The sequence below is a fragment of the Mustelus asterias genome, unplaced genomic scaffold (genome assembly GCF_964213995.1).
Source record: "Mustelus asterias unplaced genomic scaffold, sMusAst1.hap1.1 HAP1_SCAFFOLD_339, whole genome shotgun sequence".
Lineage (NCBI taxonomy): Eukaryota > Metazoa > Chordata > Chondrichthyes > Carcharhiniformes > Triakidae > Mustelus > Mustelus asterias.
Window position 1 is genome coordinate 17,051 of NW_027590300.1, and position 21,212 is coordinate 38,262.

Genomic DNA, 21,212 nt, shown 5'->3' on the forward strand with positions numbered 1-21,212 from the left:
GATGATGTTTGCTCTCTTTCCAAACACACAAATTGTTACTCACTCATCAAACACATGCAGTAGCCCAGGGTTGTCCAACGTGTGGACCAAGGGGTGAATGTGACCCGCGAAGCCCCTCAATGCGGCCCCCGGAGCGAGTTTCCAGAATCTCAGTCACACAGTTCAGTTTGAATGGAAGAATCTGCATGGAGCTGCTCCTCCAATCACATCCCGTTTCTTTCCCATGTTTGCTGCTGATAGGTTTTTGAGCCGATCTGCAGCAAATGTGGGAGAGAAACAATTTGTGATTGATGAGGATTAAACTCTAATAATCATCTTTATTTATTATTCATTATTGTGCTCAGCAAGTTGTTTCTTTTCATATCTCAGTTTAGTTTTTCCATCTCACTCTCTTCCTTTCACCGACCTGTGTCCCCTCCACTCCCCCTACCCAGTATCCCCACTATTTCCCCATCCCCTCTATTCTCCTGCTCTGCTCCGCACTCTGTCACCATTATTCACCCCTTCTGCACCACAACTATCCCCTCTATTCTATCCTGACCCCTCCATTCCATTCTCTGTTCCCCCTCACTCTTCCCTCCATTAACCCCGATCTCCACTATTTCCCCATCTCTATATATTGTCCCTCGAATCTAATTCCCCATCCCGCTCACCCCGTATCCCCCCTTCATCCTCATTCCCGCTGTCCCATATCTCCCCGCCTTCTCATTCCCCGTGTCCCAATCACTCTCACCCCCATTTCATCCTATTCCTTTATTCCCCATATCCCCTCTGCGCTTCACCCCCATATCCCGCCTCCATATTCCACAATTCCCCTCATCCCCATATCACCCTCACTACATATTCCACATATCCTCACCCTATATTCCCACCATATCGCCAACCCATCCTCCCATCCCCTCGCCCATATAACTCCCATGCCCTCAACCCCCATATCCCCACCCCCTCATATCCCCATCTCCCTCTATAACCATTCTTCTCATTTCTCCATGTCTCCCGTACATTCCCATCGCCCTCATCCCTATAATTCCCCCATTCCCCAAAACCCCAATCCTCTCATACCCATACCTCCTTCATTCGCATATCCCTGATTCCCACATCCCCCTCATTTCCCATGTCCCACTCACCCCCACATCACCCTCACCCCCTTCTCCCGACCTCCAGATCACCCTCACCCCCATTTCCCTTATTCCCCATATCCCCACCTCCTCATTCCCCAAATCCCCATTTCCTTCATTCCTCATATCCCCCATCCCATATCACCCCGACCCCTTGATCCCCTGACTTCCATATCACCCTCACCCCCAGAACCCCCTCATTCCCTACATCCCCCATTCCCCTCATTCCCCAAATCCCCATCCCTCTTGTCCCCTCCTCTCTCTGGTCCAGAGATAGAGAATCTGGTGAACTGGTGCGATGACAATAATGTCTCTTTCAAGGTCAACAAAATGAAGGCGATAGTCTGTGTCTGCGCATGCGTGCATATTTGTGTGAGAGAGAAAGAGGAGGGTGTGTGTGTGAGAGAGCTGGTATGTTTGTGTCTGAGAGAGAGAGTTGAGGGACTGGAGTCAGTGTGTGAGAGAGTGTGTCTGAGAAAGAGTGTGCGTGTGAGGTAGAGCATGTGAGAGAGAGAGAGTGTGTGTGCGTATGACAGAGAGTGTGTGCGTGTGAGCGAGAGAGTGTGCGCGAAAGAGTGTGCGCGAGAGAGAGTGTGCGCGAGAGAGTGTGTGCGGCGCGAGAGAGAGTGTGCGCGAGAGAGTGTGTGCGAGAGTGTGTGTGCGAGAGAGAGTGTGTGCGAGAGTGTGTGTGCGAGAGAGAGTGTGTGCGAGAGTGTGTGTGCGTGTGAGAGTGAGTGTGAGTTTGTCTGAAAGAGTGTGGGAGAGTGTGTGTGTGTGTGTGTGTGTGACAATGTGGGCGTAAGAGAGTGTGTGCCTGAGAGTGTGCTTGATTGTGTGTGTGTGAGTGTGCATGTGTGAGTGTGAGAGGGAGTGCGTGTGAGAGGGAGTGCGTGTGAGAGGGAGTGCGTGTGTGAGGGCGAGCGTGTGTGAGGGAGTGCGTGTGTGAGGGCGAGCGTGTGTGAGGGCGAGCGTGTGTGAGGGCGAGCGTGTGTGAGGGCGAGCGTGTGTGAGGGAGTGCGTGTGAGAGGGAGTGCGTGTGAGAGGGAGTGCGTGTGAGAGGGAGTGCGTGTGAGAGGGAGTGCGTGTGAGAGGGAGTGCGTGTGTGAGGGAGTGCGTGTGAGAGGGAGTGCGTGTGAGAGGGAGTGCGTGTGAGAGGGAGTGCGTGTGAGAGGGAGTGCGTGTGAGAGGGAGTGCGTGTGAGAGGGAGTGCGTGTGAGAGGGAGTGCGTGTGAGAGGGAGTGCGTGTGTGAGGGCGAGCGTGTGTGAGGGCGTGCGTGTGAGAGGGAGTGCGTGTGTGAGGGCGAGCGAGTGTGAGGGAGTGCGTGTGAGAGGGAATGCGTGTGAGAGGGAGTGCGTGTGTGAGGGAGTGCGTGTGAGAGGGAGTGCGTGTGAGAGGGCGAGCGTGTGTGAGGGCGAGCGTGTGTGAGGGAGTGCGTGTGAGAGGGAATGCGTGTGAGAGGGCGAGCGTGTGTGAGGGAGTGCGTGTGAGAGGGAGTGCGTGTGAGAGGGCGAGCGTGTGTGACGATGAGCGTATGTGAGGGTGAGCATGTGTGTGTGAGAGTGATGTGTGTGCATGTGACATAGTGTGTGCATGTCTGACAGTGTGTCCATGTGTGAGTGTGTGTGTGTGCGAGAGTGAGTGTGTGCGAGAGAGTGTGTGTGCGAGTGTGTGTGTGCGAGAGTGTGTGTGTGCGAGAGTGTGTGTGTGCGAGAGTGTGTGTGTGCGAGAGTGTGTGTGCGAGAGTGTGTGTGTGCGAGAGAGTGTGTGCGAGAGAGTGTGTGTGAGAGAGTGTGTGAGTGAGAGTGTGTGAGAGTGTGAGAGAGTGTGTGCGACAGAGGGTGTGTGCAAGACTGTGCGGGAGAGAGTGTGTGCGAGAGAGTGTGTGCGAGAGAGTGTGTGCGAGAGAGTGTGTGTGAGAGAGTGTGTGAGTGAGAGTGTGTGAGAGTGTGAGAGAGTGTGTGCGACAGAGGGTGTGTGCAAGACTGTGCGGGAGAGAGTGTGTGCCAGAGAGCGTGTGTGTGAGAGAGTATGTGAGTGTGAGAGTATGTGAGTGTGAGAGTGTGTGTGTACGAGAGAGCGTGTGTGTGTGCGAGAGAGTGTGTGTAGGAGAGATGTGTGCGTGAGTGTCAGAGAGAATGTGTGTGAAAGAGTGTGTGTGTGGGAGAGCGTGTGTGTGTGAGAGTGTGAGAGTGTGTGTGCAAGAAAGAGGAGTGTGTGTGTGTGTATGTAAGAGAGAGAAGTATGTTTGCGTGTGTATCTCTTTGTATGTGGAAATGTAAGAGTGTGTTTGTGTGTGTTTCCATGTGAGGAAGTTGGAGGTGTTTGTGAGTGAGTGATAATGTTTTGGATAACTCTTACTCTGAGGGTTCACATCCACCCTCATTGCCACACACCAACACACACTCACACCCGCTGAAATTGGGAGTGAGACGGACAGACACACACTCTCCCCCGAATGGTCATCATTATTTATTACTCATGTTTTAACATTGTCAATTTATTGCTTCAAAATTGTTTGTTCATTGCCCAGCAAGATGTTTCTGTTTATATTTGAGCTTTATTTTGGAACTCCTGTTTAATGTTGTGTCAATCTTTTTCTTTCCAATATCTGTTCATCGGCCCGTTGAGTGAGAAAATAACTGAACCTGGCTCTACACAAGAAGGTTGGAGCAGCCGGTAACCACTGGACCAGAGGAGGAGATTGCAGGTCTCTCACCTTCCTTTCTCAGACGGGCTGGAACAGAGATAATGAAGACACAGAAACATACGCTGACCATCCACCAGAGGAGCTGCTAGATCTTGGCTGGCTCTTTGCTGACAGAGTTTATGAGAAGGAAGTTGTTGCACAAACAAGTGATCCGCTGGAAGAGGAGCTCCTGGTTCTTTGTCTCCACTGTCAACGCAGACGCAATCTCTCTGGTCTTGAGGAGTTTGCTCCAATAGCTGAAGGAGTCATGGGAAAGATCAGCGGCCAGATGGCAGCAGTGGCCAGAAGCTGCTGTCCCACTCCACCATGGTGTTTGTGCCCCAGGAAAAGGACAAGTGAAGGCAAATGTCCACAACTGGCGGCAAGAGAGCAAGAACACTGTTGGAGATTGAAGACTCGGGGGACAGTGACCCCCGGGGGGTGGTGGAGGAGGTGGAGGGGAGAGGAGCTGGACACAAACTACAAAATACAGGAGGGAGGGGAGTTACATTCGTATTATCTGTGATTTTCATTTACAATTAGCTTGATTCTGTTGTCTGGTCTGCGCTAGTTTTAAGTTAAATCTGTTCCACATGTGACGTGTTTTATTTGCTATTGAGTCTTGTAAATTAAAGGTTAATCCTGCTGCTCAGTAATTGGTGCGAATGTTCCTCATTTTACAACCTGTAGAACTGTATTTATTCACAATTAAGTGCTATTAAAGCCAGTTAATAATCGGATTCATGTGTGTTTTCTCGTGAAGTTTTATGAAATCAGTCTATATTTCAACAATTGCCGACCTAAATTCTCAATGGAATTTCACAATTCACTCCCTTTCATTTGAGTTGTTAGATTCACTCAACCTGTGATGTGAGACATGCAACTCCGCCTGGGAGTTCACTCCCTCCCGCTGCAGCTTGACAGACATGTTCATCGTTATGGTGGGGAATGCGGAATAGTCTGTATTTTGTCGAGTGTTCGCCGAGGTTCATGACACCAGACGGCACTTTCATGGTCACCTTACACAACGTAGGTTCCGGAATAATGACCATGAAATCGCCGTCTCGTGTCAAAAGCAAACTATTTGATCCAATACAAACCTCACTCCCCAACCTCTCTATCCCCCTCCCCAGCAACTACCTGAAGCTAAATTAATGTCACAACATTACTGCCATCTTTTACCCAAAACTTAGCTTCAGACCCTGTCCCTCTATATTTAGAATACAGTAAGAAGTTTAACAACACCAGGTTAAAGTCCAACAGGTTTATTTGGTAGCAAAAGCCACACAAGCTTTCGAGGCTCTAAGCCCCTTCTTCAGGTGAGTGGGAATTCTGTTCACAAACAGAACTTATAAAGACACAGACTCAATTTACATGAATAATGGTTGGAATGCGAATACTTACAACTAATCAAGTCTTTAAGAAACAAAACAATGGGAGTGGAGAGAGCATCAAGACAGGCTAAAAAGATGTGTATTGTCTCCAGACAAGACAGCCAGTGAAACTCTGCAGGTCCACGCAACTGTGGGAGTTACAAATAGTGTGACATGAACCCAATATCCCGGTTGAGGCCGTCCTCGTGTGTGCGGAACTTGGCTATCAGTTTCTGCTCAGCGACTCTGCGCTGTCGTGTGTCGCGAAGGCCGCCTTGGAGAACGCTTACCCGAATATCAGAGGCCGAATGCCCGTGACCGCTGAAGTGCTCCCCAACAGGAAGAGAACAGTCTTGCCTGGTGATTGTCGAGCGGTGTTCATTCATCCACCGACCTCCTCAGAAGACAAACACGGGACACAGTGGACAGAGTACCCTTCATTGTCCAGTACTTCCCCGGAGCTATATTTAACCATATATATATTTAACCAGCCCGTCTCTGACATCTCCTCCAGTCACACAACCCTGTGAGATGTCTGCACCGCTCTAATTGTGGCATCATGAGCGTTCCACATGCAACATGACTTGCATCGATAAACTCTCATCTCCAACATTTCAATTGAAATTTCAAAGCTCAAGGCTTTGAAGCCGAATGGTCCAGATTGCCATGGCCTTCAATGTGAACAGGTTGTTAGTGATGTCACTACAGAGGTTGAGAGGATCGGGGTGCATCTGAGCTGGAGTGTTTCAGCTTTGAAGAGAGCTGTGGGCCACACGGTGGCACAGTTGTTATCACTGCTGCATCACAGCGCCAGGGACCCAGGTTCGATTCCCGGCTCAGGTCACTGTCTGTGTGAAGTCTGCACGTTCTCTCCGTGTCTGCGTGGCTTTCCTCTGGGCGCTGCGGTTTCCTCCCACAGTGCGAATGATGTGCTGGTTAGGGTGCATTGGCCGTGGTAAATTTTCTCTCAGTGTAACCGAACACCAGAGTGTGGCATCTGGGGAAGTATCACCGTAACTTCACAGTGTTAATGCAAGCCTACTTGTGACACTAATAAACAAAATTAAAAATGAGATGTTGAGTAGGCTTGTGTTGTATTCATTGGAGCAGAGAAGACTGGGGGGGGGGGGGGGCGACCTGATTGAGGTGGAGAAGATTATGAGAGACATGAAGAGTGTGGATCGGGAGCAGCTGTTCCCCTTAGTTGAAGGGTCAGTCACGAGGGGACATAGGTTCAAGGTGAGGGGCAGGAGGTTTAGGGGGGATGTGAGGAAAATCTGTTTTACCCACAGGGTGGTGCCAGTCTGGAATGCGCTGCCTGGGAGGTTGGCAGAGGCAAGTTGCCTCACATCCTTTAAAAAGTAGCTGGATAAGCACTTGGCACATCATCACATTCAGGGCTATGGGCCAAGTGCTGGTAAATGGGGTGAGGTCGGTATGTTAGGTGGTCCTCACGTGTCGGTGCAGACTCGATGGGCCGAAGGGTCTCTTCTGCACTGTATGAATCTGTGATGAGGAGATGTTTTTAACGTAGTGACTGCTGGTATCTGGAATGTTCTGCCTTGATTCGCTGTAAGGATTCGCATTCCAACCATTATTCATGTAAATTGAGTCTGTGTCTTTATCTGCCCTGTTGTGAACAGAATTCCCACTCACCTGAAGAAGGGGCTTGGGGCTCCGAAAGCTTGTGTGGCTTTTGCTCCCAAATAAACCTGTTGGACTTTAAGCTGATGTTGTTAAACTTCTTACTGTGTTTACCCCAGTCCAACGCCGGCATCTCCACATCATGTTCTGCCTGAGTCAGAGGTGGGAGAAGATTCCATCAAGAGGAAATTGAATGGGAAGCTGAAGGGAAAATATTGACAGGGTTACGGGGAGAGGGTGGAGGATTGGGAATAGTGAAACTGCTCTTGCAGTGTGTCGATCCAGGCTTGACGGGCTGAATGGCCTCCTGTGCTGTCCCCATTCTATGATTCACACACAAGTTAACTTCTCAGTGTCTATTAGGCCCCACTCGTTCCTCCATGATCAGTTCCAGCATTTCAAGTTCAGATCCCAGTACTTTTTAGTTGGGGCATTGAGGAGTAAAACAGAAATAGGAATGAGAGTGTCGGTGCGCTTATGTTTTTGTATTTTTGTGTGTGTGTGTGTGTGAGAGAGAGACAGTTTCTAAGTGTGTGCAAGTGTCTATTTCATTGTGTGTTTCTGTGTGTGTGATTGTGTTTCTCTGCGTGTGTCTGTGAGTGAGTGTGTGTCTATGTGTGTCTCTCTCTCTGTGTCTTTGTGTATGTGTGTCTGTGAGTGTGTGTTTGTGTCTCTCTGCGTGTGTGCGTGTGTGTCCGTGAGTGTGTGTTTGTGTCTCTGTGTGTGTGTGTCCGTGAGTGTCTGTGTGTCTCTCTCTTTGTCAGTGTGTGTGTGTCTATGAGTGTGTGTGTGTGTGTGTGTGTGTCTGTATCTCTGTGAGTGTGTGTGTGTTTGTCATGATCTGTTTCAGCGGTGGAGCAGGCTCGATGGGTCAAATGTCCTCCAACTGCACATATTTGAGATTCAAATACATTGACACACATGCATGCTGACACACACACACACACACACAGACACACACACACACACACAGACATACACACACACACACAGACACACACAGACACACAGACACACACACACAGACACACAGACACACACACAGCGACTCACACACACACACAGAGACACACAAACACACACACACACACACACACAGACTCACACACACACACAGACACACACACACACACAGTGAAATATATACACAGTATTGACATATGTATTGACCATTTAATGTGACTGAATGCTACACATCCTGGTTTGCCGATGACACAAAACATTAGACAGCATTGTAAGCAGCATCGCTGGAAACATCAGATTGCAAAGAGTTATTCATATTTTGTACATGGACAAAACTGGTGGAGAGGTTTCAGTGCAGGGAAATGTAATTTGACACAACTTAGATTTAAAAGGGATAGAACAGCGCACTTTAATAAATGATGAAATGACCGAAACAGTGGAAGCTCCAAATGTCCAGATATTTCACAGCTGAATTCGCACAATACACACAGCAATGGATCTGATATTGCGGAATTGTTGGAAATGTGGTGAATCTCAGTACGGAGGCTGTCTTCATGTTACAATGTTAATCTGATCACTCTCATCAAAACAGACTCAACATTTCTGTACAATGTGAGTGAATCATCAGTTCAAATAGTTCAGGTTCAGTGTTTAAAATAACCAGTCACTTTTATGTGGCTGCTTTGGGAGTGTCAGTGGAATGTAGTTTACAGTCAAGTGCGAACAATTGCATTGGGGAATAATTGGAAGCAGTTTCCATTGAGAGCTTCCTGCATTCTGGAAATGTGTGTGATCCATTCAGAGATAGGAAATGGACGGATGAATAAAGATGCAGTTTGTTGTTAATTACATGAGATTGTCTGCCTTGAAGATTCACAAGTTCCATGTGCTGAGAGAAAGGAATGATTAAACAATGTCTATAATTCAAATCCTTCAGACAAGTGAAAAAGCAGGAGAACAACTGAATCCACAAACGCTGCCACAGACAGTATTCGAAGCTTCAACTTCATGTTTGAATGTGAAGGGCTGATTGAAATAAACAGGAGGCCACACTGGGATGCTGAGCAATTTGATTCCTGTTTTTCCTAAAATTCAAAATAAAAATCTGTGCTGAAACATTCCTTGGACAGAGCAGAGGGAGTTTTACTCTGTATTTAGCCCATTCCAGTATTTGTGTTGGGAACATTTGATGAACAGTGCAGATTAAACATTATTCTTAACCGCTGGAATTTAAGTTGGGGGCTGATTTAATCAAACATTGAAAATAATGAGGGAAAGGGAGAGGCTGATAAAGAACAAGTTTTTCTGCTGGCTGGGAACTCCAGGATTTGGGAATATTTGAATGTTAGCCTCAGTTTAGAATTTTAAAATTGTAGAAATGGAAACATTGCCAGATGTGGTGTGGAGTGAGTTTGAAACAATCTTCTGCAAATGGCTATTGATGCTCAGTCACTTGTTAATATTTTAAACCTGGGGTTGATAGATTTTCCTGAGCCCAAGGGGTTAAGAGACAGAGAGTTAGATCACAGATCAGCCAGGATCTTATTGAATATTGGAACAGGCTTTCAGGAAGATTGTTCCAGATTCTAAACACACTCTTGATGAAGTGCTTTTTCTCACTTCACTTCTGATCCATTTCCCCATCATTTAGAATCTGTGCCCTCTAGTCCCTGACCATCTCTTGAGAGGGAAGAGTTTCTCACTCTTTAACCTGTGGATACCCCTTAGGATCTTGAATCTCTCTCTCAAGTCTCACCTCAGCCTTCTTTTCTCCAAGGAAAACAGTCCCAACCTCTCCAATCTACCCTCGTAGCTACGGATCTTATTCCCTGGAATCATTCTTGTGATTCTCCTCTGCACTCTCTCCAATGTCTTCACATGCCTCCTCAAGTACGGTGCCCAGAACTGGGCGCAGTCTCCAGATGAGGCTTAACGAGTGTCTTATACAAGTTCAATATGAACTCCTTACTCTTGTCCTCAATTCCTCCATTAATAAAAGCTGGGATACCATATACTTCATTTACTGCTCTGTCAAAGTGCCCTGCCACCTTCACTGACGTATGTACATATTAGAATCATAGAATCCCTCCAGTGCAGAAGGAGGCCATACAGCCCATCGAGCCTGCGCTGACAACATTCCCACCCAGGCCCTATCCCCGTGATGCAACGTATTTACCCTGATAATACTGGCATGAATTGAGAAATGGTTAACGGACAGAAAACAGAGCTTGGGTACAAATGGGTCATTTTCAGGGTGCCAGGCTGTGACCAGCGGCTTATCACAAGGATCAGTCCACGGGAGCCCAGCTATTCACAATCCATATCATTGATTTGGACGTTTGGGATCAAATGTAATATTTCCGAGTTTGCAGATGACATGAAAGCAGGTGGAAGTGTGAGTTGTGAGGAGGATGTAGACTCTTCAAGGGGATGTGGGAGAGGCTGAATTAGTGGTGAAACCACACACGGAGTGTTGTGTACAGTTTTATCCTCTTACCTAAGGAAAGACATTCTTGTCCGAGAGGGACTTCAATGACATTTCACTGCATTAATTCCTGGGATGGAGGGATTGTCCTCTGAGGAAAGAAAATGGACTTTTACTTTATGCACTTGAGAAGCATGAGAGGTGACCTCATTCAAACTTGGACAATTCTTACAGGGCTCAGCAGGGTCGAGTCATAGAGGTTTACAGCATGGAAACGCGCTTTGGCCCAACTTGTCCATGCCGCCCAGTTTTTACCATTAAGCTAATGACAATTGCCTGTGTTTCGCCCATATCTCTCTATACCAATCTTACCCATGTAACTGTCTAAATGCTTTTTAAAACATAAAATTGTACCCGCCCCTGCTACTGCCCCTGGCAGCTCATTCCAGACACTCACCACCCTCTGTGTGAAAAGAATTGACCTCTGGACCCTTTTGTATCTCTCCCCTCTCACCTTAAACCTATGCCCTCTAGTTTTAGACTCCCCTACCTTTGGGAGAAGATATTGACTATCTCGCTGATCTATGCCCCTCATTATTTTATAGACCTCTATAAAATCTCCCCTCAGTCTTCTACGCTACAGGGAAAAAAGTCCCAGTCTGTGCAACCTCTCCTTAAAACCCAAACCATCATGTCCCGGTAGCATCCAAGTAAATCTTTTTTGCACTCTTTCTAGTTTAATAATATCCATTCTAAAATAGGGTGACCAGAACTGTACACAGTATTCCAAGCGTGGCCTTACCAATGCCTTGTACAACTTCAACAAGACGTCCCAACTCCTGTATTCAATGTTCTGACCAATGAAACCAAGCATGCTGAATGCCTTCTTCACCACTCTGTCCACCTGTGACTCCACTGTCAAGAAGCTATGAACATGTACCCCTCGATCTCTTTGTTCTATAACTCTCCCCAACCCCCAAACATGAGCTGAGTAGATACAGGAAGGATGTTTCCCCCGGCTGGAGGCGGTGGGGGGGGGGGGGAGGGGGGGGGGGTGTCTAGAACCATGGCATAGTCGCAGAGTAAGGGGGCAGGACATTTAGGACTGAGATAAGGACATAAGAAATAGGAGCAGGAGAAGGCTATCTAGCCCCTCGAGCCTGCCCCGCATTCAATAAGATCATGGCTGATCTGAAGTGGATCAGTTCCACTTACCCGCCTGATCCCTATAACCCCTAATTCCCTTACCGATCAGGAATCCATCTATCCGTGATTTAAACATATTCAACGAGGTAGCCTCCACCACTTCAGTGGGCAGAGAATTCCAAAGATTCACCACCCTCTGAGAGAAGAAGTTCCCCCTCAACTCTGTCCGAAACTGACCCCCCTTTATTTTGAGGCTGTGCCCTCTAGTTCTAGCTTCCTTTCTAAGTGGAAAGAATCTCTCCACCTCGACCCTATCCAGCCCCTTCATTATCTTATAGGTCTCTATAAGATCCCCCCTCAGCCTTCTAAATTCCAACGAGTACAAACCCACTCTGCTCAGTCTCTCCTGATAATCAACACCCCTCATCTCAGGTATCAACCTGGTGAACCTTCTCTGCACTCCCTCCAAGGCCAATATATCCTTCCGCAAATAAGGGGACCAATACTGCACACAGTATTCCAGCTGCGGCCTCACCAATGCCCTGTACAGATGCAGCAAGACATCTCTGCTTTTATATTCTATCCCCCTTGCGATATCGGCCAACATCCCGTTTGCCTTCTTGATCACCTGTTGCACCTGCAGACTGGGTTTTTGCGTCTCATGCACAAGGACCCCCAGGTCCCTTTGCACAGTAGCATGTTTTAATTTTTTTCCATTTAGATAATAATCCGATTTGCTATTATTTCCTCCAAAGTGAATAACCTCGCATTTGTCAACGTTATACTCCATCTGCCAGATCCTCGCCCACTCACTCAGCCTGTCCAAATCTCTCTGCAGACCTTCTACGCCCTCCACACGATTCACTTTTCCACTTATCTTTGTGTCGTCTGCAAACTTTGTTACCCGACACTCAGCCCCCTCCTCCAGATCGTCTATATAAATGGTAAATAGTTGAGGCCCGAGTACCGATCCCTGCGGCACGCCACTAGTTACCATCCGCCAACCAGAAAAGCACCCATTTATTCCGACTCTCTGCTTCCTGTGAGGAGGAATTTCTTCCCTCAGAGTCATAGAGTGGTACAGTGAAGAAAAGGCCCTTCGACCCATTGAGTCTGCACCAACAGTAACTACCACTAAAGTTGTGCTAATCCAATTTTCCATCTCTTGTATCATATCTTTGAATGTTGTGATGTTTCATAAGAACATAAGAAATAGGAGCAGGAGTAGGCCATCTAGCCCCTCGAGCCTGCCCCGCCATTCAATAAGATCATGGCTGATCTGAGTGAATGTGTAATGTTTCAAGTGCTCATCCAAATGGTTTTGAAAGGTTGTAAGGTTTCCGACCTCCACTGCCTTCCCAGGCAGTACATTCCTGATTCCCATCACCCTCTGAGTGAATGTTTTTCTCAACTCTCCTCTGAATCTCCTGCCCTTTGCCCTAAAACGATGTCCCCTCATGATTGACCCCTCAACCAAGGGGAACAGCTGTTTCCTATTCACCCTGTCCATACCCCTCATAATCTTACACACCTCAATCAGCCTTCTCTGCTCTAAAGAAAACAATCCAAACCTATCCAGTCTCTCCTTATAGCTCAAATACTCCATCCCAGGCAACTTGCTGCTGAGCCTCCTCTGTACCCCCTCGAGTGCTATCATATCCTTCCTCTGGTGTGGTGACCAGATCTGGACACGGTACTCCAGCAGTGGCCGAACCAACACTCTGTACAACTCCAACATTAACTCTTTGCTCTTCTACTCTGCGCCATGACTGATAAAAGCAAGTGTCTCATCTGCCTTCTTTACCACTTGATTCACCTGCTCTGCTGCCTTCAGGGATCTGTGAATAATTGCCCAAGATCCATATGTTCCTCTGAGCTCCCCAGTGTCCTGCAACTCATTAAATACTCCCTTGCCTTGTTACTGCTTCCAAAGTGCATCACCTCGCACCTATCAGGGTCAAATACCATCTGCCACTGCTCTGCCTATCTGACCAACCCAGCGATATCTTCCTGTAACCTACAACCTTCTTCACTATGAACCATCTTACCAATCTTGGTGTCATCTGGAACCTTGCTTCTCATTGCCCCCACATTATCATCTGTCTCATTTATGTATAACAATAATAAGCCCCCCAGCACGGAGCCTTGTGGTGCACCACTGGACACCGGCCTCCAGCCACTCAAACAGCCTTCCAACACCACCCTTTGTGTCCAATTACTAAACCAGTTTCCGATCCATCTCGCCAAGTTTTCCTGAATTCCATGTGCTTCCAGGATGGTGAATCTTTGGAATTCCCTATCCCAGAGGGCTGTGGAGGCTGAGTCATCGTTCACAGACTGAGATGGATCGGTTTCTACAGATTAAACATATTGCAAAGTTTCACCATCTGTGACCCCTTGTTCCAGCCTCTCCGCCCAACCCCCCCCCCCCCCCTCCCCACCCCCTCAGCCCCTCAGCTGGAGGGAACAACATCCCTGTATTCAGTCAGTCCAGCCCAGTCAGAATTTATACATTTCAATTCGATCCCCTCTCATTCTTCGGAACTCCAGTGAATACAGGCCCAGTCGACTCAATCTCTCCTCAGACGACAATCCTGCCATCCCAGGAATCAGTCTGGTGTGCCTTCGCTGCTCTCCCTCTATGGTAAGTGCAGCATTTCATAGTTACAGAGACAAAAACTGTACACAATATTCCAGGTGTGGTCTCACCGAGGGCCTGTACAGCTGCAGTAAGACATCTTTGCTCCTTTCCTCAAGTTCTCTTGCAATGAAGGCAAACATATCATTTGCCTTCCTAACTGTTTGCTGCAGCTGCATGCTTGCTTTCAGTCTCTGGTGTACTAGGACACCCAGGTCCCTTTGTATATCAACATTTCCCAATCTATCACCATTTAAATAATCCTCTGCCATTCTGCTTCTCTGTCCGAAGTAGTTAAATTCACGTTTGTCCACGTTATACAGCATCTGCCACGCATTTACCCATTCACTCAATTTACTGAAGTCACTGTGAAACATTTTAACATCCTTCTCACTCCTCACATTCCCAACAAGTTTCATGGCATCAGCAAACTTGGAAATATTATTTTTGGTTCCCTCATCCAAATCATTGGTGTACATCTCGTGTGTGTCTCAATGTCAGCTCGGAAACATGTACAGCACAATCCCATCCTGTCTCTGTCTTTCTATGGCTCTGTATCTGTATATATCTCTCTCTGAAATTAGAATAAAGAAAATTACAGCACAAGAACAGGCCCTTCGGCCCTCCAAGCCTGCACCAACCATGTGTGAACTAAAACCCCCTCCCCTTCCAGGGACCATATCCCCCTATTCCCATCCTATTCTTGTATTTCTCCAGACGCCCCTTAAAACGCATTATTGTATCTGCTTCCACTACCTCTCCCAGCAGCGAGTTCCAGGCACCCACCACCCTCTGTGTAAAAAACTTGCCTCGTACATCTACTTTAAACCTTGTCTCTCGCACCTTAAACCTGTGCCCCCTAGTAATTGACTCTTCAACCCTGGGAAAAAGCTCCTGACTATCCACTCTGTCCATGCCTCTCATAATCTTGTAGACTTCTATCAGGTCACCCCCCTTGCCTCCATCATTCCAGTGAGAACAAACCAAGTTTCTACAAACTCTCCTCACAGCTAATGCCCTCTATACCCGGCAACATCCTGGTAAATCTTTTCTGTACCCTCTCCAAAACCTCCACATCCTTCTAGTAGTGTGGCGACCAGAATTGAACACTATATTCCAAGTGCGGCCTAACAATGGTTCTATAAAGCTGCAACATGGCTTGCCAATTTTTAAACTCAATGCTTATTTCCTAAATAACACTGACAATATTTCAAAAGCGCTCCATTGTCGGTGAAACACTTTTGGAAACCCTAAAGCCATGAATACTACTTTAGAAATGTCCATTCCCAAGTTGCTGTGAGGACATTCAGAGTCAGTGTGTGACTTGGGTCAAAGATAGACCAGCGAGGTCTCTCCCTTAATGACATTGAGTGACTCTTTAGCTTTTTTATGATGAGCATAAACCTTTCATCTCTCTTGTGTCTAATTCATTCCAATTCTGTCCCTGACATTAATCAGTTGTGACTTTCTGTAGGAGCTGGAATGTTCTCTCTGGCGACAGAGAATCCATTGAGAGGAGGATCAGGTGTGACCTTTCTCTCCTGGAAACCATCTTTCCTGTTTGTGTCTTGTAGATTGTGTGTGGAGAGAGCAGAGGGAAAAGGCTGAGTGGATTTGTAATGAACAGGGGTTTGCTTTCATTCACAAACTGGAGCTGAAGCCAACGTGTGCAGATGTGAAGAATGGAGATCAGAAAAGGACCATGGGTAGAATTGGAGACTATTCTGCCCATCCTGATGTGCTGTCTTTTTGGAAGAGAAATCGAGTTAATCTCTATTTACAGAGGGAGAAGGGATTCCTCCTCCATTCTATATCTGTTTAGTTTTAGGCTGTCTGAGTGTGAGTGTTAGTGTGTGTGCATATTTTTCTCAATCTGCCTGTCTCTCAGTCCCCCTGCTCCCAGAATCTGTTTCTCTCTCCACAGATGCTGCCTGACCTGTTTGGTATGTCCTTATTTTCTGTTTCAGTATCTGAGGAGTTGCGTATGGTGCTGAACATTGTGCAATCATCAGCGAACATCCCCACTTCAGACCTTGTGATGGAGGGAAGGTCAGTGTTGGAGCAGTTGAAGATGGTTGGGGCCTCGGACACTCACCCTGAGGAACTCCTGCAGGGACGTCCCGGGACTGAGAGGATCGGCTTTGAGATAATCGGCACATTGGGGGAAAGGTTGAAAACCAGAGGATGCTGAATTCAGGTAAATGGCGACAGCGGCAACATGAGGAAATGTTTCTAACGTAGTGAGTGTTCAGTATCTGGAATGTACTGTCTGAGGGTGAGGTGGAAGCGGATTCCATCAAGGACTTCCAGGGGAAGTTGAATGGGAAGCTGAATGGGAAATATTTACAGGGTGACAGGGAAAGGGTGGAGGAGTGGGAATAGTGACATTGCTCTTGCAGAGTGTCGCACTGGCTTGATGGGGCTGAATGGCCTCCTGTGCTGTCACCGTTCTATGATTCATATGCAAGTTATCTTCTCAGTGTCTATTAGACCCCACTCTTTCCTCCATGATCAGTTACAGCATTTTAAGTTCAGATCCCAGAACGTTTTATTTGGGGATTTGAGGAGTGATTTGTTTTCCAGCCTGGCCGAGAATTTGATGCTGTAACTGAAGCCACAATGGAATGATTCTGAGGTCAGATTATGATCCACTGAGACACAGCTGGCTCCGAGCTTCCCTGAAAAATGTCGCTGTTGTGTTCCCGGCCAGATGATTTCTCCGTCTTGTGTCGGCCGGCTGTGCCACAAGGATCTGGACTTTGTTCCCAGATGTTCACAATGTTTATCAATGATTTGGATGTGGGGACCTAATGTAATATTTCCAAGTTTGCGGATGACACAAAGCTCGGTGGGAATGTGAGTTGTGAGGAAAATGCAAAGTGGCTTCAAGAGGATTTGGACAGACATTGTCTCTCAGTGCCTCTCTCAATCTGGCTCTCCTCCGAGTGCTCCGGTTTCCTCCCACAGTCTGAAAGACATGCTGTTCGGTGGATTGGCCATGCTAAATTCTCCCTCAGTGAAGCCGAACAGCACCGGAGTGTGGCAACTAGGGGACTTTCACAGCAACTTCATTGCAGTGTTAATGTAAGCCTACTTGTGACACTAATAAATAGCATTGAAACTGTATAAAGTGTTATATACACAGATACAGTGCTGAGGTAAAGAGAAAGGGAGACATGCTCCACATTCATTACCCAGACATGGTCTAGTTTATTTTTTATAAAGAGTGACATGGTTAAATGCAGTGATAATTTAAGCAGGTTCCCTCCCTAACAGCACTGTGGGTGTACCTACACCACATAGACAGCAGCGGGTTCAAGACGGCAGTTCACCACCACCTTCTCCAGGGCAACTAGGAATGGGCAATAAATGCTGACCTAGCCAGTGACACCCACATCACAAGAATCAATAAATATTCATCTAACCCAGCACATTGTCCAATGAAATATCAATCCATACATGGTATTAATACTGTGTGAACACAGAAAGGGTTGATTGTAGTGTCCACAGCAGCATGGTGTAATGTAGTATTCACTGAGACAACTGAGCGTATAAACAGCGACTGGGTTGAGTGCAGTGATAACTGGGAAAGGAGCTAATGTCCGGCATTCTCCGGCTGTTCACTCGTGGGGAATTCTCTGCTCTCGTTCCCCTGCCTCTGGTTTCCTGCTAGCGTGAGGTGACTTCAATGGGAAATCCCATTGACAGCGACAGGACCAAAAACTCCCTCTGCTAGTGAACGGTGTGTCACCTCTCACTGCCCAGAAAGCTGCTGAGGGGAGACTGGAGGATCCCAGAAACTATGTTAAAAATAGCCATATTGGCAACAGCAGGAAAATATTACATCCCAAACTCAGTAATATTCACAATGATATTCTCCAATCAGCTGAAGGGCAGAATTTACTGATACAAGACCCAGATTGTAATAACTGAGAGAGGTTTCGGGCAGAGTTTACTGATACAAGGCCCAGATTGTAATAACTGAGAGAGGTTTAGGGCAGAGATTACTGATACCAGGCCCAGATTGTAATAACTGAGAGAGGTTTCGGGCAGAGATTACTGATACCAGGCCCAGATTGTAATAACTGAGAGAGGTTTAGGGCAGAGTTTACTGATACCAGGCCCAGATTGTAATAACTGAGAGAGGTTTCATAGAACATAGAAAGCCACAGCACAAACAGGCCCTTCGGCCCACAAGTTGCGCCGATCACATCCCCACCTCTAGGCCTATCTATAGCCCTCAATCCCATTAAATCCCATGTACTCATCCAGAAGTCTCTTAAAAGACCCCAACGAGTTTGCCTCCACCACCACCGACGTCAGCCGATTCCACTCACCCACCACCCTCTGAGTGAAAAACTTACCCCTGACATCTCCTCTGTACCTACCCCCCAGCACCTTAAACCAGTGTCCTCTCGTAGCAACCATTTCAGCCCTTGGAAATAGCCTCTGGGAGTCTACCCTATCCAGACCTCTCAACATCTTGTAAACCAGTAATCTCTGCCCGAAACCTCTCTCAGTTATTACAATCTGGGTTTCGGGCAGAGATTACTGATACAAGTCCCAGATTGTAATAACTGAGAGAGGTTTCGGGCAGAGTTTACTGATTCAAAACCCAGATTGTAATAACTGAGAGAGGTTTCGGGCAGAGATTACTGATACAAGGCCCAGATTGTAATAACTGAGAGACGTTTGGGGCAGAGATTACTGATACAAGGCCCAGATTGTAATAACTGAGAGAGGTTTAGGGCAGAGCTTACTGACACAAGGCCCAGATTGTAATAACTGAGAGAGGTTTTGGGCAGAGATTACTGATACCAGGCCCAGATTGTAATAACTGAGAGAGGTTTCGGGCAGAGATTACTGATACAAGGCCAAGATTGTAATAACTGAGAGAGGTTTTGGGCAGAGATTACTGACACAAGGCCCAGATTGTAATAACTGAGAGAGGTTTTGCGCAGAGATTACTGATACCAGGCCCAGATTGTAATAACTGAGAGAGGTTTCGGGCAGAGTTTACTGATTCAGAACCCAGATTGTAATAACTGAGAGAGGTTTCGGGCAGAGATTACTGATACAAGGCCAAGATTGTAATAACTGAGAGAGGTTTTGGGCAGAGATTACTGATACAAGGCCCAGATTGTAATAACTGAGAGAGGTTTAGGGCAGAGATTACTGATACCAGGCCCAGATTGTAATAACTGAGAGAGGTTTAGGGCAGAGCTTACTGACACAAGGCCCAGATTGTAATAACTGAGAGAGGTTTTGGGCAGAGATTACTGACACCAGGCCCAGATTGTAATAACTGAGAGAGGTTTCGGGCAGAGTTTACTGATACCAGGCCCAGATTGTAATAACTGAGAGAGGATTCGGGCAGAGTTTACTGATACAAGGCCCAGATTGTAATAACTGGGAGAGGTTTCGGGCAGAGGTTTCTGATACCAGGCCCAGATTGTAATAACTGAGAGAGGTTTCGGGCAGAGTTTACTGATACCAGGCCCAGATTGTAATAACTGAGAGAGTTTTCGGGCAGAGTTTACTGATACAAGTCCCAGATTGTAATAACTGAGAGAGGTTTCGGGCAGAGCTTACTGATACAAGTCCCAGATTGTAATAACTGAGAGAGGTTTGGGGCAGAGATTACTGATACCTGCCCCAGATTGTAATAACTGAGAGAGGTTTCGGGCAGAGTTTACTGATACCAGGCCCAGATTGTAATAACTGAGAGAGGTTTCGGGCAGAGTTTACTGACACCAGGCCCAGATTGTAATAACTGAGAGAGGTTTAGGGCAGAGCTTACTGACACAAGGCCCAGATTGTAATAACTGAGAGAGGTTTTGGGCAGAGATTACTGATACCAGGCCCAGATTGTAATAACTGAGAGATGTTTCGGGCAGAGTTTACTGATACCAGGCCCAGATTGTAATATCTTAGAGAGGTTTTGGGCAGAGTTTACTGATACAAGTCCCAGATTGTAATAACTGAGAGAGGTTTCGGGCAGAGATTACTGATACAAGTCCCAGATTGTAATAACTGAGAGAGGTTTGGGGCAGAGATTACTGATACCAGGCCCAGATTGTAATAACTGAGAGAGGTTTCGGGCAGAGTTTACTGATACCAGGCCCAGATTGTAATAACTGAGAGAGGTTTCGAGCAGAGTTTACTGATACCAGGCCCAGATTGTAATAACTGAGAGAGGTTTAGGGCAGAGTTTACTGATACAAGGCCCAGGTTGTAATAACTGAGAGAGGTTTCAGGCAGAGATTACTGATACCAGGCCCAGATTGTAATAACTGAGAGAGGTTTCGGGCAGAGTTTACTGATACCAGGCCCAGATTGTAATAACTGAGAGAGGTTTCGGGCAGAGTTTACTGATACAAGATCCCGGCAGGATTTACTGTTTGATAATCCAGCTGTGTGGCCCCGTTATGAGCACACCTTCCATGGCCATCAAGTCCAGAAGTCGGCCTTGAACCCTTGAAGAATGAGAGGCGACCCCATTGAAACAGACTTAAAATTCTTACAGGGTGTGACAGGGTGGATGTAGATTGGATGTTTCCCCTGGCTGGTGAGACTAGAACCAGGGGACACAATCTCAGAATCAGGGGCAGACCATTGAAGTCTGAGATGAGGAGGAATTTCTTCACTCAGAGGGTGGTGAATCTTTGGAATTTTCTATTCCAGGGGGATGTGGAAGCCCAATCATTCAGCATGTTCAAGAAGCAAATCGATTGTGTGAAATAAAATAGGAATCTGTGTGTGTGTGTTTGTATGTGTGTGTGTTTGTGTGCATGCGTGTGTGTGTGTGTGTGTGTGTGTTTGTGTGTGTGTGTGTGTTTGTTTGTGTGTGTGTGTGTGTGTGTGTGCATGGACATGTTTCCGTGTGTGTTTATTTCTGTGTGCGTATCAGTGTTACTGGGTGAGAATATCTGTTTCTCGATGTTTTCATAGAATCCTAGACTCCTACAGTGCAGAAGGAGGCCATTTGGCCCATTGAGTCTGCACCGACCACAATCCTACCCAGGCCCTATCTCCATAACCCCATGCATTTACCCGAGCTAGTCTCTCTGACGCGGAGGGACAATTAAGCACGGCCAATGCACCCTAACCAGAACGTCTTTCAGACTGTGGGAGGAAACCGGAGCACCTGGAGGAAACCCACGCAGACACGGGGAGAACGTGCAAACTCCGCACAGACAGTGACCCAAGGCGGCAACC